The sequence below is a fragment of the Pleurodeles waltl genome, chromosome 5 (genome assembly GCF_031143425.1).
Source record: "Pleurodeles waltl isolate 20211129_DDA chromosome 5, aPleWal1.hap1.20221129, whole genome shotgun sequence".
In the NCBI taxonomy this organism is placed as follows: Eukaryota; Metazoa; Chordata; class Amphibia; order Caudata; family Salamandridae; genus Pleurodeles; species Pleurodeles waltl.
In genome coordinates, this window is record NC_090444.1 from 1,663,530,042 (window position 1) to 1,663,547,266 (window position 17,225).

The following is a 17,225-nucleotide window of genomic DNA, read 5'->3' on the forward strand; positions in this document are numbered from 1 at the left end:
TAATCTCACAGGCACTCACACAAGCACCATGCCCATGCAGACACACCAACATCCACTTCCTCTACTGTGTCCCCCTCCTCGTCTCCCACCTCCCTCCCAGTCTCGTCTACACTCACACCTGCATGCGCTACCTCTACAGCCACTACGTCCCTCTCCAGCACACCCACCACCACACCCCGCTCATGTGCAGTCACCACCCCCACTACCATTCACACGTCCCCTGTGTCCTCTCCCAGTGTGTCTGTGACGCCCCCTCCCAAGATACACAAACGCGGGCACACACCCACACAACAGTCATCCACCTCACGACAGCCTCCAGCGCATGCACCTTCACCCAAAGTCACCAAACGTACACCTCCTACAACCACCTACTCTTCCTCCACTCCCAAACCCCCTCCAGCTACCCATCCCAGTGTGTCCCAAAAACTTTTCCTGTCCAACCTTGACCTCTTTCCCACACCTCCCCCACCCCGTCCGTCTCATAGGTCCCGAACTAGCACTTCAGCCACAACATCTCCGGGACCAGTGGTGCCTGTAGTCACCGGAATGTGGAGTGCACCGGCCACCAGGGCAGCCAGTGTGGCACGGAGCCACAGCACAGACAGTCCCCCACCTGTGAAGCATCAGAAGTTGGCCAGTGCTTGGCGGAAGAGGGGAAAGACTCCAGCCACCAAAGCCGCTCCCAGGGGTCCCGTTGGGAGTGTGGAGTCAGCTGTGACACCTTCCAAGGTGGGGAAGGGCCACAAGAAACCTGGTAAGTCTGGGAAGAGCAGCACGGCGGAGAAGACCGCCATCATCCCCGCTGCCCAGGAGGCCACCGCCAGCACCAGCCCAGCTGCCCAGGAGGCCACTGCCAGCACCAGCCCAGCTGACCAGGGGGTCACCGCCAGCACCAGCCCAGCTGCCCAGGAGGCCTACGCCAGCACCAGCCCAGCTGCCCAGGAGGCCACCGCCAGCACCAGCCCAGCTGCCCAGGAGGCCACCGTCAGCACCAGCCCAGCTGCCCAGGAGGCCACCGCCAGCACAAGTCCAGCTGGGCCGTGAAGGACCGCCAGCAGCTGAGGCCCTGCAATGGAGACTGAAGCACCGCTGAACAGGGCACCGCCATCTGAAGCACCGCTGAACAGGGCACCGCCATCTCAAGCACCGCTGAACAGGGCACCGCCATCTCAAGCACCGCTAGCCCATGAGCGGCAGGGGCACTGACGCAACTGAGTCCGTCACGGGGTGAATGATGCACTCTGGGCACCATGCCCCCTCCAGAACCAGTGGAGACTGTCATCCACTACCTCTGTCCTTAACAGGATGAAGCACTCTGGGCACCATGCGCCCTCCATAACCAGTGGAGACTGTCATCCACTACCTCTGTCCTTAACAGGATGAAGCACTCTGGGCAGCATGCCCCCTCCAGAACCAGTGGAGACTGTCATCCACTTGTGAGACTGTGGCTTTGCACTCCCCAGGATATGGCAGAGGGCAACCCACCCACTGTAGAGACTTGAGGGACTGTGGCTTTGCACTCCCCAGGATTGAACAGTGGGCAGACCACCCACTGTAGAGACTTGTGAGACTGTGGCTTTGCACTCACCAGGGATGAACAGTGGGCAACCCACCCACTGTAGAGACTTGAGAGACTGTGGCTTTGCACTCCCAGGATTGAACACTGGGCAACCCACCCACAGTAGAGACTTGACAGACTGTGGCTTTGCACTCCCCAGGATGTAACAGTGGGCATGTGGCCCCCTCGTGGATTTGGCGTCGTGCACTCAAGCGGCTGAGGTGCCACCCCTTTCCCTCCCCCTGAGGTGCCTGTTTTATTGGTATCTGATGCCCCTGCAGTGTTCTCTCCGTCATGGTCGGGGATCTTGTGTGGGCCTCGCCCATACCGTGTGGTCCCAGTGTTCCACGGACTTTCTTCGTGCACTACCTGGACTACTGTGCTTGGCATTTATTTTGTACCTGGTATATACATATATTTCTGCCTATTTGTTTTTAATATATTACAATGGTTACACTAATTTTCTATTGTCTTTGCATTCTTCCGGGGGGTTTGGGGAGTGTAACTGTGATGTATTGATATGCATTTGTGTGTGTTATAGTGGGTGAGGGTGGGGGTGTTGCTTGTGTCCCTGTTTTTTGCCTCCCCCCTCCCCTGTGTCGTAGGTACAGTACTCACTGTGGTCTTCGCTGCCGGCGTTCGTGCTCCTGGTAGAGGAGAAGGAAGACTATTGCAGGGAGAATTTGGAATTCCGGTTCCATGGTGTCCTCGTTCCTCGTGGGGAGTGTAGAGGTGAGCGTTTTCCCTTCGAAATTTCTGTTTCCGCCGTGTTTTTATCCGCGATGAATCCGCCCCGGAAAAGGTGGCGGATTGACCTGTCATAATAGTGTGGGCGGTACATTGTCTCCCGTCTGTCTGTTGGTGGTGACCGCCGCGCTCTTTGTTTGTACCGCCGTGGCGGTCGGAGTGTTAAAGTGGCTGTCTTTGTTGGCGGTTTCCACCACGGTCGTAATTGCAATTTCTTTACCGCCGGCCTGTAGGCGGTTTTACCGCCGCTTTAACACCGTCCGCCAGGGTTGTAATGACCACCTGAGTGTTTTGCATCTGAGATATCACCCATCTTTTCTATGTTTGATTATCAATCTATAATTCTACATCTGAATATACCTTCCTCTATGGCAGTGTCGTCAGTTCCAAAAAACATTTAGATACACTCCAGGAACTTCAAAAGGTTTCACTAGAACCATTCAAGAAGGCAGAAGCTAGTTGCAAGCCTTATGTTGAAAGGAAAATAATTTCAGCACCTGAATTTGTAATGGATGAAAATTTTGGATAATCACTAAAAATTTGCATTTAATGTAAGGTCTAAATTGCAACCTAAGTTTGTGTGATCATTTATAATTGGATGTGTAGTGAATCTGACTGCCTGCTAAAATATTAGCCCAGCCTATGGAAAGTTCATCCTGTGATGCAAGCCTCCTAGCTTAAACTGTCTTCATCTGGAACATATCTTGCTCTAAATCTTACACCAATACAGGTTAATGCGGAAATAAAGATATGAAATCCATCAGATATTAAATGAAAGAATTGTTAGGAGGCAGTTACAGTTTTTCTTTGAGTGGAAGGGGTTTGGTCCAGAGGAACCATCTAATTTTTGTGCACCCTGCCTACTAAAGGAATTCTACAAACTTCACCAGCATGAACCAGGATCCCAGCTTTCAGGACATTGGACCTTAGAGGCAGCAATGGCAGAGTACAGCACAGGTTTCCTTTGCCATGCAACAATCAATCCAGATTTATACAGCCTGCCTAATCACCCAGGAGGTATCCAGGCACTGGGAACAAGCTGCTGAGATGTTCAACTAACCAGCTTATGTGTCCTTTCCTAAATTCCATAGGATGTCCATCGGTGAAGAGGGAGGTTGTTCTAGAACTTTGCTTCAGGGTAGGAGAAGGAGTGCCCCTCAAAGTTACTTCAGTGGATGTGGGGTGTGTGTGCAAGGGGGAAGGAAATGGAGTGCAGGTATCTGGAGGGTTGGTGGAAGTTCAGGCAGTGGTTGATGTATGCTGGTACTTGACTTTGAAGGGCCTTGTGGGTGTGGATCAGCATCTTGAATTGGCATCTCTTCTAAATGGGGAGCCAGTGGAAATCTTTGAGGTGGGCGGTGGTGTAGGTCCATTTGGCGAGGTCAAGGATGAGTCTGACTGCAGAATATTGTATTGTCTGTAGTCTCCTCAGGAGGCGTGTGGTGATGCATACGTAGAGTGTGTTGCTATCGTACAGCCAGCTGGTGACTTGGGCTTGAGTGGCGGTCTGTTTGTTGTTGACGAAGAGCCATTTGAAGATGCTTACAAAGAGTGAGGATGCAGGGGGAAGAGACTGCATTGATCTGTTTTTTTCTGGTGAGTTTGCTGTCCAGGATGATGCCAAGGTTGTGTATGTGGTCTGTTGGAGTTGGTGCTGGTCCTAGTTTAGAGGGCCACCAGAAGTAGTTCCACAGGAAGGGGTTGTTCCCAAAGATTAGCACTTCCGTTTTGTCTGTGTTGAGTTTTAGGCAGTTGTTTTTCATCCAGTCAGTGATGTCTGTCATGCACCTATGGAAGTTAGCCTTTTTGGAGGAGGATATTCTGATAGTGGGAAGATGAGCTGGGTGTCATCTGAGTAGGATATGATGTTGGTCAATGGGGTGATGTAGATGTTGAACACTGTGAGGCAGAGGGATGAGCCCTGAGGGATGCTGCAGATGATGTTCTTGGGGTCCGAGGTGAAAGGTAGTAGGCGGATTCTCTGGGTATTTCTGGTGAGGAGGGAGGGTAGCCACTTGATGGCATTTACTTGCCTTCTGATGTGATGAAATCTCTTGAGAATGGTGTGGTGGGAAATTGTATTGAATGCTGCTGAGAAGTCGAGGAGGATCAGGACCATAATTTGCCCCTGGTCGAGGAGGGTTCTGATGTTGTTAGTGGCAGAGATCAGGGTGGTTTCAGTGCAGTGGTTGGTGGGAAACCCAGATTGGGAGGGGTCCAGAGGGTTGGTGATCTCCAGGTGTTCTGTGAGTTGACAGATGATTGCCTTTTTGAGGACTTTGGCGGAAAAGGGGGGCAGCGAGATGGGATGGTAGTTCTTGAGTTTGCTGGGGTTGGTAGAGGGTTTCTTGAGAAGGGGTATAACTTCTGCATGTTTCCATACTACGGGGAAGGTGGCCTTGGTTATGGATGAGAGCATGCATGGATGAATGCATGCTTAATCTGCACAACAGTCTACTCACAGGATCATGAGTTGCATGTTGCCTTCAGCAATGGAGGAAGATGGGTGGTTGCACATGGGTTGGGTGCTGTCTAAAAGGAAGTCTCATATTGTACAAGTACACATTTCATGAAATATCTTAACAAAGTCAAAAAGTACTACATGTTCCATGGGCATTTTGCCGTAATAGAAAAAAAATTCAAAATCATACTGATGAACCTTAATTTTAGAGAAAGGCCATCATAACAAGATACCTTTTACACAAAATAAATTGATTTTGGGGAAAGGTTCCAGGGTCAAGGAGACCAGGAAAAAACGTTCTTACCATGCCTATTATATTAGGAATTGTGGCAATAAATGTTTTTATTTTTTTTAAAAATGTATTGCGGAAATCATTTTTTATATCTTTCATGATACAGTAGTGAAGAAAAAGAACATGACAATAGTGACAACAAAGAGAAGCAGAGTGATGGAAAGTTAAAAACAGAAAAGGAGATGGGAATTGAGGATGTGTGGTTAGGGCCTCACAACAGTTTAAAGGCGGGGGAGGGTGAAAGAGTTGAGGCTAGGAGGACATAACACTCTTCTTTAATAAAAAAGGTCTTTAAAAACGTGAAGGCAGGGTGCTATGACACTAGGACAGTTAAGGGAGGGGGGACACAACCTGAACAAAAACATTTTCTCAAAGAATGGCTTTCAATAGGTTGGTTTAGTCTAATTGTTGAGAGGTATTCTAGGTGAAAAATACATCATACATTTTGATGACGAATAATTGGCAGAGTCAGTTTCTTGAAGTAGGATATTTGCTGTATTCACATAGAACCACCCATGAGTCTGCAGGAATCTGTTAAGACTTGTCAAAGGTGTTGGCTATCTTGAAGCACAGAGTGAAAGTTCTTCATGTTCCACAGTGATTCAGCTAGACAATCATGACTTTATGTTGAAATCCTCGTTATCTGTCCTTCTGTGAAGTCAACAAATACATCTGGGAACCAAGGAAGTATCTTTGAAAGTATAGAGTTGTGCTTGTTTGGTTATAAAGAGTCATCCTTATGAATCACAAATTAAATAACAATTGTTTTATTATTAAAGGGGTTGTCCAAAGGAATTACAAAATCTCTAGTTTGTTTCACAAGAATCATCCCTAGGATGAAGAACTTTTTGCACTGTTTACTCCGCATAGAATCAACAGTGTGGGTTATAAATGATTATAAACTCCAATTGAAGTATATCAGCACAGAAGTATTCTTGTATGATATGCTGATATCAAAGATAGTGAGTATATATTTGAACAGTGTTATAAACTACACATGAAATGCTAACAAATGCTTTCATGTTATAGCTATCCACATCACCTTAACCACAAACCAAGTATGAAAATGTATTTCCTTGTTTTGATGGTAGATCTAGTTTATAAACAAGCTTATTTTAGTCTTGATGGATATTCAGTTATTATAGCAAAACATAATTGTATTTCAGCTCAGAAGAAAAGCTCAGAGAGTGTAAATGCATACAATGTCAGCTGGTATATCACAGACAGAACTTGAAATTAAAACTTCAGTGTTCGACCATCAGTTAAATTAACTCTTTTGGTGTGTGTGTTGGTCAATGGCTGACACACTCACACCCTACCCGGTGGATCTGTCAGCCATCGGCTGACACTGGGGAGAGCTTGAAAGAATCCCCCGGCGGTGGCAGTTAGATGGCTTTTAGTAAGAACTCCTTTTTTTGTGGTTTTTGGGCCCTGGCTCAGATCGCACCCAGGCAAACCTGCACATTTTTTAAAACTAGACCGGTGTGGCTCTCACCCAGTAATACTACCCAGAAGCCATTGCAAACATCAACCTTTAGAAGGAAATGTACATTTTCATCATATACTGTAACCGAAAGACATGGAATCACCGTTGAGCCACAGGTTTCCTAACACCCTGAGTTCACACACGTCTTCTGATAAGAACAGTACCCCACTTTTATGGATGGCCTAAGAGAAATGGACACAAAGGGCCTAAATCGCTCTGTTGAGAGATAAGCAATAGAGGTATATGCTTGCCGCACTGTGGTGCCACCTATGCAAACTTACGAACCATAGACATTTTTGAAAACTGGACAACCAAGGGGGCCTGGGGTGGTGTGGCTTGCATAGGTCCCACAAAGTTTTCTTACCCACAAAGCTCTGCAAACATAAAACTCTAACTAAAATCACACATTTAACTTCCATTTTGGTGATGGAATGTTCTGTAATCTTCAGGAATTCACAATATTCTTACCACTCTGCATTACCACACTTGTCCAAAACATTCTGCCACATTTTTGTGGCTGGGCCTATTGTCTGCTTCAGGAATGGCTCAAACCAAGGTTAATGGGAGCCCTCACCAGGAGACTCCAATTGACCTGGGTTTGTTGTGCTTCTGTCACAGGCACTAAGTGAGGTACCATTTTTATCAGGAGACTTGGGGGAACGCTGGGTGGAAGGAAGTTTGTGGCTCCCTGCAGATTCAAGAACTTTCCATCACAGAAATGTGATGAAAATGTGTTCTTTCAGTAAAAGTCTGAGGTTTGGAAGGGATTCTAGGTTAAAAAAAAAACGTTGTGGGACCAACTTAGGTCGGCTCACCCTAGATACTACTAGCTGTCTAGTTTTAAAAAAATTGCAGTTTGGCTAGGTTTCCTTAGGTAATGGCTGAGATAGGGTCCAAAATCTAGAATTACTACATTAGAAAAAAGTGTCAGTGTTTGGTGGAAAAATGTAATGCATTCATGTTGCATTTTGGGCCATTTCCTGTCATGGGCACTAGGTCTACCGACACAAGTGAAGTACCATTTTTATCAGGAGACTGGTGGGAATGCCAGGTAGAAGTAAGTTTGTGGCTGTGAGCAAATTCCAGAACTTTCCATCACAGAAATTTGAGGAAAATGTGTTATTTTAGTCAAAGGTTGAAGTTTGCAAGAGATTGTGGGTAAAAAACTGGTAAAACCCATGCACGTGAGCCCACCCTGGATACCCTTAGGCGTCTAGACAGGTTGGATAGTTTTATATGGCGGTGGCTGAACTGGGGTGCAAAATCTAGAGCTACCCACGTTATAAAAAAGGGTTGGTTTGTGGTGAAAAAATGTGATGCGTTTATGTTGCATTTTGGGTCGTTTCCTGTTGCGGGCACTAGGTTTACCCACACAACTGAGGTACCATTTTTATTGAGAGACTTGGGGGAATGGCGAGTGGAAGGAGGTTTGTGGCTTTTCGCAGATTCCAGAACTTTTCATCACAAAATGTGTTATTTTAGTCAAAGTTTGCAATTTCCAAGGAATTCTGGGTAAAAACTCAGTAAGTCTCATGCAAGTCAGCCCACCCTGGATACCCCTAGTTGTCTGGTTTATAAAAATGTACAGATTGGCTAGGTTTCCCTGGGTGCAGGCTGAGTTAGCGTCCAAAATCTAAAGATACCCACATTGGAACCAAAGGGGGCATTTTCGGTGGAAAAATGCAATGCGTCCATGTTGCGGTTTGGGCCGTTTACTGTCACAGGTACCAGGCCTACCCACACATGTGAGGTACCATTTTTATCAGGAGACTTGTGGGAGCATAGAATAGTACAAACAATTATTACCAATTGAATTTTGCTGCATTTGTGCTTTTCAAATGTAAGCTACTGTATAAGAAAGATGATATTTTGAAAAATATCCTATAAATCATACAGTAGTGCAGGTACCTACAACTTCAGAGATGTACACATAACCACTGCTCCTAAACTCCATATCTTGTGTTCACTTCAGAAATACATAATTTTCTTTGATACCCATGTTTTACTCTGCCTGTTTCACTATATCAATTGGCCTATACTTGGTACTCGATAAAAAACATTGTGTGGTGCAGCTCAGTTGTTGGCTCTGAGTACATTGGTTTCTTAGACAGTGAGCACACCCTATATATCTTCGCAACCTGAAGAATCTAGTGGATGTCACAGTATACTGCTTTTGTAAATTGGCCATTGTGACAGAAAGTTATAGATGAAAATGTTGTCACAAATGCCTGTTTTTTCCTACTCCTTTACAATATTTCTTTATTTCAACAGTTATTTCCTTAGGGAAAATATTAAGGGATCTACACATATGTCCCCTTGCTGAATTCCGAATTTTGTGTACTGTAACAACTCTATAGCTTGTCTGAATCACCCATCGGTTTCACACTGGTTTCCACCACAAACTGGAAGTAGGTTGAGAGTACAAAAAATAGGGAAACTAGGCTACCTCTTAGAAAAACGCCAAAACTGTGGTACACAATTAGTTTTTTTGATTAAGCTCTGCATGTTCCTGAAAGCTGGGAAGATGGTGACTTTAGTACAGCAAACTGTTTGTGGATGTCATTTTTAGGTAACAAAAACAGACACTTTTATCAGGAGCACCTGTTCCCTATGTTTCTAAAAAACCTCCACCTTTAGCTTTATTTTGCCTATTTTCTCAGTCCCCTCCAAGGGGATCCACAAACACTGGGTACTTTTAGAATCCCCATAATGTTAGGAAAAAAAGGACACAAATTTGGCGTGGATCTCTTATGTGTAAAAAAAAAAGTTATGGTGCCATAAGTGCAAACTACCCCAAATAGCCCAAAAAAAGTCTCAGCACTTGGGGGGGTGGGTAGGCCCAGCAGCTAACGAGTTAAAGCTTTTCTTTGCTTTTTAGATCTCAACACTGGGTAGTGCATAATAGAACTAGCTGTTCTACCAGGTATATGACAATATGCAGTGTCTGTGATTCTCGCTTATCCCATTCTCCTTTCCTCATGTTTTGTCTCTACCTTGACTATAGTATTGTGAAGTTGGCTGTAGATTTAGTGAAAGGTGGAAAATATCCTCACTCCTGTCAGAGCCAGATTTCTAGGTTAGTGCATCCTGAACAAGCCTTGAATAAGAAAGGGAGTGATTGAGGTATGGCAGCGTTGTCACAGTATAGTATGACTGTGCATCATGTCCAAAATATTGTTTACAAAAATACTGCCCCCTTGGAGTTAACAGAAAATCTGCAACCAGTGGGAATAGTTTTCTAAAGGATATTTGGGACACTTATGTATGCCCGACATTTCTAGAGACAATATCTGACATACAGCTGAGTTAGAATAGAGGGTTTGACAGTATGTAATTTAGGCAATATTTAAACATTCAGAAATTGCTGCAGAGTCATCTTCAACCAAGGACGGGTGTTTAGTCCAGGGTGCCATTTTTTTAACCACACTCATAAAAGGATGTTCTACCTAGATGCTGGTATAATATAAATGTCAAAGAGCAGAAGAGAAGGTGGGTAAAACAGGCTAGAGAAAAGGTGATTTAAAGATACAGCATGATCATGGTGAAAATAACTAATGTGAAGAGGAAGAGCATTGGGTTAAGGATGGAGATATTAATTTAAAAAACAAATGGCAGCAAATAGCTGTGTTCCATATTTTTTTTGTGTTTGGCTAGTGCTATGTTTGCGCCAGGAAAGGAAGAGAGAGAGAGCTCACATGGTACAAAATGCGTACCAAGCACCGTATCATAAACAATGTGAGCATGTACATAATTTGGTTTTGGCATCTAGGATTGCAAAAGTACAGAGTTTTTGTATTTTATTTTGTGATTATATAGAGTACTTCTCTACCAAGCAGGTATGAGTGAGCTGCATATTACACCAAACAAGTGTTTTCCAGGAAACCCCTTCAAGGAAACAATGCAACTTTAGTTAACAAATTCCAAAACAGGTTATTAATAGCTTTCGATCCAGGAAAGAGAGACGGGAGAAAAATAGGTGAAGTACATAGCATTTACAGCTTTAGTGAAAGAAGAGGAAGGGAGGTAAATCCTGAGAACAGTGGTCCCTACAATAGTGGCATGCAGGGAATTCGCAGTATTGGAAGTGAGAAGATTGAGGATGGAAGTGGAGACTTTTATAACAGAAGAAAGAACATATTGGGGGTACAGTAGAGTCTAAAATTAAAGAAGACTTCACTTGTAATCAGAAAGATAAGGGGCACTATGTGGAGATCTGACAATGAGAGCGATGAGGAAAATGGAAGTTTGAAGTAAAGAAATCATTTCATGCCTCATACAGGTGAGCTTTGTTAGTCCTTTGAAAAAGTGGAAGAGTTCTCTACCACATCTCAGGCCAACTGGAAGTGAGTTTCAAACAAAAGGGTTTGCTCTATTGAAAGATTGTTTTGGAGATTTACAAATGTGTAATCTTTTGTTTTCTAGTCTTTGCTTGCCAATGCCTATAGAATTCTTGCCCCCTCCTGAATTTCATAGTGTTCTGAGGTAATGTTAGAGATTATTATGTAACTTCAGTGTGATGCATTTTTTATACAGGCCTCAGGAGGAAGCCAGAGTTGGTGTTTTAGCACTGTTGATATGTGGTCAAGCTTTCTGGTTCTGAAGATCAATTAATAGACATTAAGGAGGAGCTGGGAATTCTGGTGGGAATGGAATTGCTGTAGGCCAGCTCTGTTAAGACTATGGCTTGTACATCTGTGCAAAAGTCATTAGGAAATAAAAGAGGTATTGGGAATGGAGGGATGATCTTGCAGGTGCACACATGTGACCAATTTAAGAGTTCATTGATAGATGGGTGTCAATCCATTCACAAACTGATTTCACTTTCTCTACCAGTAGGAGGGTAAAACCATTAAAGTGGAGCTCAGAAAGGGAGTTCATGTTGAATTTGGATCTCTGGTGTCATCAGATAAAAATCAATTCAATTTGTTTTGGGCTTAGCTTCAGGAAGTTGCTTGCCATCCATTTGTGTAGGTTAACTTAAAAGTGTTTAAGGGTATATATCCCATGGAAACTTATTTTTAGATTTTACTAGGTTTAATTTTATAATTGAAGGATTGCCACCCCTGCCTGCTCCATTAAATCTATTAGTGCTTGTTTGTATACGTGGAATGACATGGGTGTCAGAACTGATCCCTGAGTGATTTCCAAGTGACTGGGATGGGATCAGAAGAGGTATTGCCTAGTCTTACAAATGTTCATGGATCTTCAGGACTGAGTGGATCCATCCATGAGCCTTATCCTTGAAGCTCGTGCCGGATTCACACACTGAGATGAGGTGCTTGTTGATTGTGTTGAATGCTGCATGTTGAGAAGATTAAGGAGACATTGTCCAATGCCCAATGGATCTCATACAGAATTTGTTCAACTGTTGCATCCTTTTGTGAAAGCATAACTGACAATAAGCCAACAGCTTTTGTTGTTCATTGTGTACAGTTGGACCATCGACTACCCATTTGCCACTAACTTTGCCATAGTGAACTACTGGCATTCAACTGAAAAGTAGAATTATTCTGGTGTTTCATTAGAAGAGGAGTTATGTAGCCCAACTTGAGAGACTGCTGGAAAGGCCCTGCTATCAAAGGCCCCTTTATAAGGCAATATAAGAAAGTGCAGAACAGGTGTAAGCTGTTTTGTTATTGCAACGGCAGGGGTGAAATCTTTGTGAAAGAAAGGGGTTTTTGTTTCTTTGATCACCTGCTTATTTTCTTTTGTTATGGGATTAAGAGAGGTGAAGGCGTGGTTCTTTTCAGTGAACTGTCTGCTTTGTTGATCAGTTTCCTGATTTGTGATTTTTATTTGAGAAAATGTTGAGGAATTTACTGATTTTTTAACCACTGTTGAGTTGTTTAGCTTTGGTGATTAATATTTAAAGGCTGTAGTGTTTCCTGATGGTTTTGAGAACAGAGGATGAGCTAGAAGTTTTATTAGACCTCCAGTTTCCTAATTTACTGTGTGTGTGTGTGTGTGTTTGTTTCTGTCATCGTTGATAAGAGTAATACACAAGGCCACATTTAGGGCACTGGTAAGGTGCTGTGTGGGATCCTATTTAGTTTTAATTTGAATCAGGAGTTTAGCTTGGCCTTCTGGCTTGCAGGCCTGTGCCCCCATCACCTTGTGACTTTTAACCTACTTAGCCTGCTCTGTTTTAGCACATATACGTAATTGTTTCTTCCAAGATAGCTGCTATGTTTATAGTTAGGAAGATGGTTTGATTTCACATTATCAGTGCCACTCTGTAAAGGCGTCACTATCAGCATCAAAGACAAGTGACTTACATAGGTATTCACATCGTCCCTTTCCCACTTACGTGTGACAGGAACATGATGTACTTTTGGAGGCAATTATTTATGTAATTGCCACCCCAAGCATGCCTTCTTTTCTATTGTTTGGGGACATACCTGCATCAGGGGTCCTACAAGATCTGTATAAATGCATCTCACGCAGACAAGGTTATCAGAGAGATTCCTACCAGATGCCATTAATTTTATCTATGCTACAAATCGCCTTGATGCAGACACAGCCTTCTTGTCCCCAGGCGTCTGATCTAGAGACCTCATTTCAAGGTAACGAGGGTTGGGGGGGCTCTTCTCATGGACATGGGACTGGCAGATTAGATTTACCACACCTGGCTCTCTTTAGGTTAGAGATTAGGTTCATCATTTTAGGTTATCACACCTCATGTTATTTCAAGATGGTGGGGCTCTTTATATTGCCTTACAGCTTGTCTTCAATCCACGTCTGGGCTGGGCTGGTTGACAGCGCCGTTGTGCATTTCACCCAGACAGCCACAAACACAGGATACTCAGTTACACCTGCACTCATCTGCATCCTGAATGGGTCTTCCTGGGCTGGGAGTGTGGAGGGCCTGATACTTACATTTCAAAGGCTAGTAGCCTTCCCTCACACAATGGACTGCCAAACCCCCTTCTGGAACCCTAGCAGACAGACCAGTACTGAAAGGCAACCTTGTTCATGTCAAAACCACTCATTGAAGTCTCCCCCACTTCAAAGGCATTTTTGGGTATATTAACTGGGTCTTTGACCCCACCAGCTCAGACACTTCTGGACCTGAGCCTGTAACCTGTCAAGAGGAACTGCCTGGCTGCCCAAAGACCTCATCTGGACTGCTTTGCTGTGAAGGACTACTGCCCTGCTGTTGCCCTGACGCCCTCTTACTTAGCTGAGAAGCGATTTCCAAGGGCTTGGATTGGGCTTGTCTCCTGTTTTCTGAAGTCTCAGGGCCAAAAAAACGTAATCTCTTCAAGGAAACTCCTTGTCTGCCGAAAATAGATGCACAGCCTGCCGGAAACAACGCACAGACTGCCCTGTGACGAGGAAATTGCTGCACAGCCGAACCGGAATGGCAAAGCCTGACTTCCCGAGCGAAGATTGACACAGCGCCTGCGTTGAGACTGGAAATTCGACGCACAGCCCTACCTGGATGATGCACAGCCGAGCCGGAATGACTCAGCCCGACTTCCTGAGTGAAGAATCGACGCAGCACCTGCCGTGTGTCAGAAAGTTTGATGCATCACCAACCGGATATATGCAACGCCTGTGACTTCCTCCCGCACGCCCAGGATTTTCCCAGCATTGTCCCTGGGCATCCAAAGATCCCCGCATCACAGTGAGGAACCAAGATTGTGTGCTGGAAATCGATGCAAAGCCCTTTGTAGCGTGGAAAGAAATGACGCATCGTCTGTGCCCCGTCGGAAAATCCGACACACACCTTATTTTTCAACGCATCTCCTCCTCTGAGGTCTCCGTGCATAGTCATTTTTACACAAACCAGGTACTTTGCGCAAACAAGAGACAACTGTTGATTTCTAAGATGTAAGACTCTTTTTAAACTTGCAAAAGTGATATCTCAACTGGTGCTTATTGAGTCTTTATTGTTTTCTACCTTAATTTAACCAGATAAATATCTTATATTTTTCTAAACCTGTGCAGTGTATTTTTGTGGTGTTCTCACTGTTACTGTATGATTTATTGCACAAATACTTTACACATTTCCTTCCAAGTTAAGCCTGACTGCTCAATGCCAAGCTGCCAGAGAGTGAGCACAGGATAATTTGGATTGTGTGTGCCAACTAGAGGCCCCATTTCTAACAAAACCTATTGAAAATGTTACTGCAGCTCCTTCATTGCCTGTGTGTGGCTGAGACTTGTTGCTCATGTGAGAAAAGGGTAATCTCCGTTTAACCACAACTCCCCTGAGATGTTGCACCCTTGAGTCCATGCGTAAAGGATGCCACAAATCACTTTTATTATTTGGGTTTTTGGTGAGGTACTGCTTGTGAGCCGGGAGGGTTGGGCCGACAGTTGTGACTTGTAGGATTGGCCTAGTAGCCTTCAAACAAAAATGCTGTCATCATAAACCAGCAGTCTTGCCTAGAGAAAGAGTCCAACTACGACATGGTGCCACTAACAATGGTGTTTTGGCACTAATATACGGATGCCCTGAGTATCTCTGTCTCACACACAACAGGTACACTAAGTACCATTATACAGAGACATCTGTGGTCTTTAGGATAATCCTCCGCAGCTGAACAGGCAACACCAAACTAGGCTGTCGGTTGTTCGAGCTCAAACTCTTAAAAGGACTTTCTCCCCATTTTGATGTTCTGTCTCTTTACCCATTTCCCAATATGGCTAACGCCATAGACATTCCAAGAATGTCAGACATGCATTAACACTACATCTAATAGTGCATGGCTTAACAGATGAGGGCGGGGATGACACATTCATTGTAGAATCCAATGAAGCTTACCAAACAGAAACATTCTATACTTGGGTCACCTTTCCTGAGGAAGACTCTACAACATACACATTCAACACATACAGAGTTCCAAACTCACCACAACGGTACCAAGCATTCCAGTATCTTGAAATACCAATTACTTATCAAGAACATCAAAACTGGTTTAATGGTGCCCTACCACATGTATTACAACCCATGAAATTAGATACTTTAGGCAATGACGAACAAACGTGGCCAATGTTTGCCACATGCACACCACACCCCGGTGTACAAAACATCCAGGCAGCCGATCTGCGCAATCTTTACAATGCGCTAGTAACACCATATAGGCGACTTGTTCAGTTCGTAATGCGAACCTTGAACACAACACCAGCGCGTCCAGAACCACCAGCACCTGCTGGATACCAATTAGCCGTTACTGGGATTAATCCACAAACAATACATTCTATCATGGGCAAAGTGTCCATGAAACAAGAAAAATTCCTGTTCTGGATAGCCCAGAAAACTAATCAGCTGGAAGCTATGTTTACCCATACGGGACCACAGGAAAAACATAGAATTCTCACAATGTGCTTGTCATTTAGAATGGATCCCTCAGTGTACAATTGTACAACAAGTACCCTGATGCTTGCTAATTTGCCGGAAGCATTAAAACAACTTCAGAACGAACATGGGGGTGTACCTGCCCTAGACTTGAGGATGAAATTAATGCATAATTTTGACGCAGTCTCCTCAATAATACTCAGTAATTTAAAGGGGGAAGTGGCAGTGTTGGCTATATGTCAGCGGCTTCAAGAGATTCCACACTTAGAACAGGAGAAACAACTACCTAAATTTATTTCAGACACCTATACTAGTATAGGACGGGATAGTTTGGGAGGCCAGCTGAAATAGCCTGAAATACAAAGTACCACTACTAAGGAAGATACCAAACAAGCACAGGAGGGTTCTAAAAAGCACTGGGATAAACAAAAGGAAATTAAAGACAGACGAAGTCAGAGAGCAGATTCTCCACACCCGGAGAACTCCGAAAGGAGATAAAGGGCCTGATTACAACTTTGGAGGAGGGGTTAATCCGTCCCAAAAGTGACGGTAAAGTGACGGATATACCACCAGCCGTATTACGAGTCCATTATATCCTATGGAACTCGTAATACGGCTGGTGGTATATCCGTCACATTTGGGACGGATTAACACCTCCTCCAAAGTTGTAATCAGGCCCATAATCTCAGAAATAGAGAAAATATAAAAGCTCCTGACAGATATACTGATTCACGTCCCTTCCATTCCTTTCAGGATGCACCAGATAGATGTAGCGAGAGAGTGGGCCGGTCAGAGCAGCGTTATGACTATGTGAAACAAAAGAAAGACTCACCACAGTCTTCAGACAACAAAGAAGAAAAGTCACCACAACAAAAGCCACAGTTTAAAAAAAAGAAAGGTGGCAGCACTTTCAATTAAAAATGGCAGTAAACTTGAGAACATTGCTGAAGAACAAGACGTGGGCAGTGACCCTGCTGAACAGCACAGTAGAAGTCATGATATGTCGCCAGAGTCTAAAAAATCATTTGGATGCAACAGCAACTAGCAACTTCATTGCAGTTGAGATTGCGGACGGGCACATTCTCCCACCCGACAGGGTTTATGATTTAAATATCCAAATTGAGGGAGACATAGAGCACACCATTAGTGTAATATTCTGGGATGAACTTAGCTGTGATATACTATTGGCCGAAAGAGACTGACCACCTAAGCATATCTGTAAGCTCCCACATGGGGAAAATGTCATTTTGCCTTCTTTCTCTGATCTTGTTCCAGAGGCGGTATAACAAGCCTTCGATGTCAACTGTGATATACTGCAGCCATGTAGGTTGGGATAAGGATTCTCCTTATCATGTAATATCGATCAGGTCTACACCT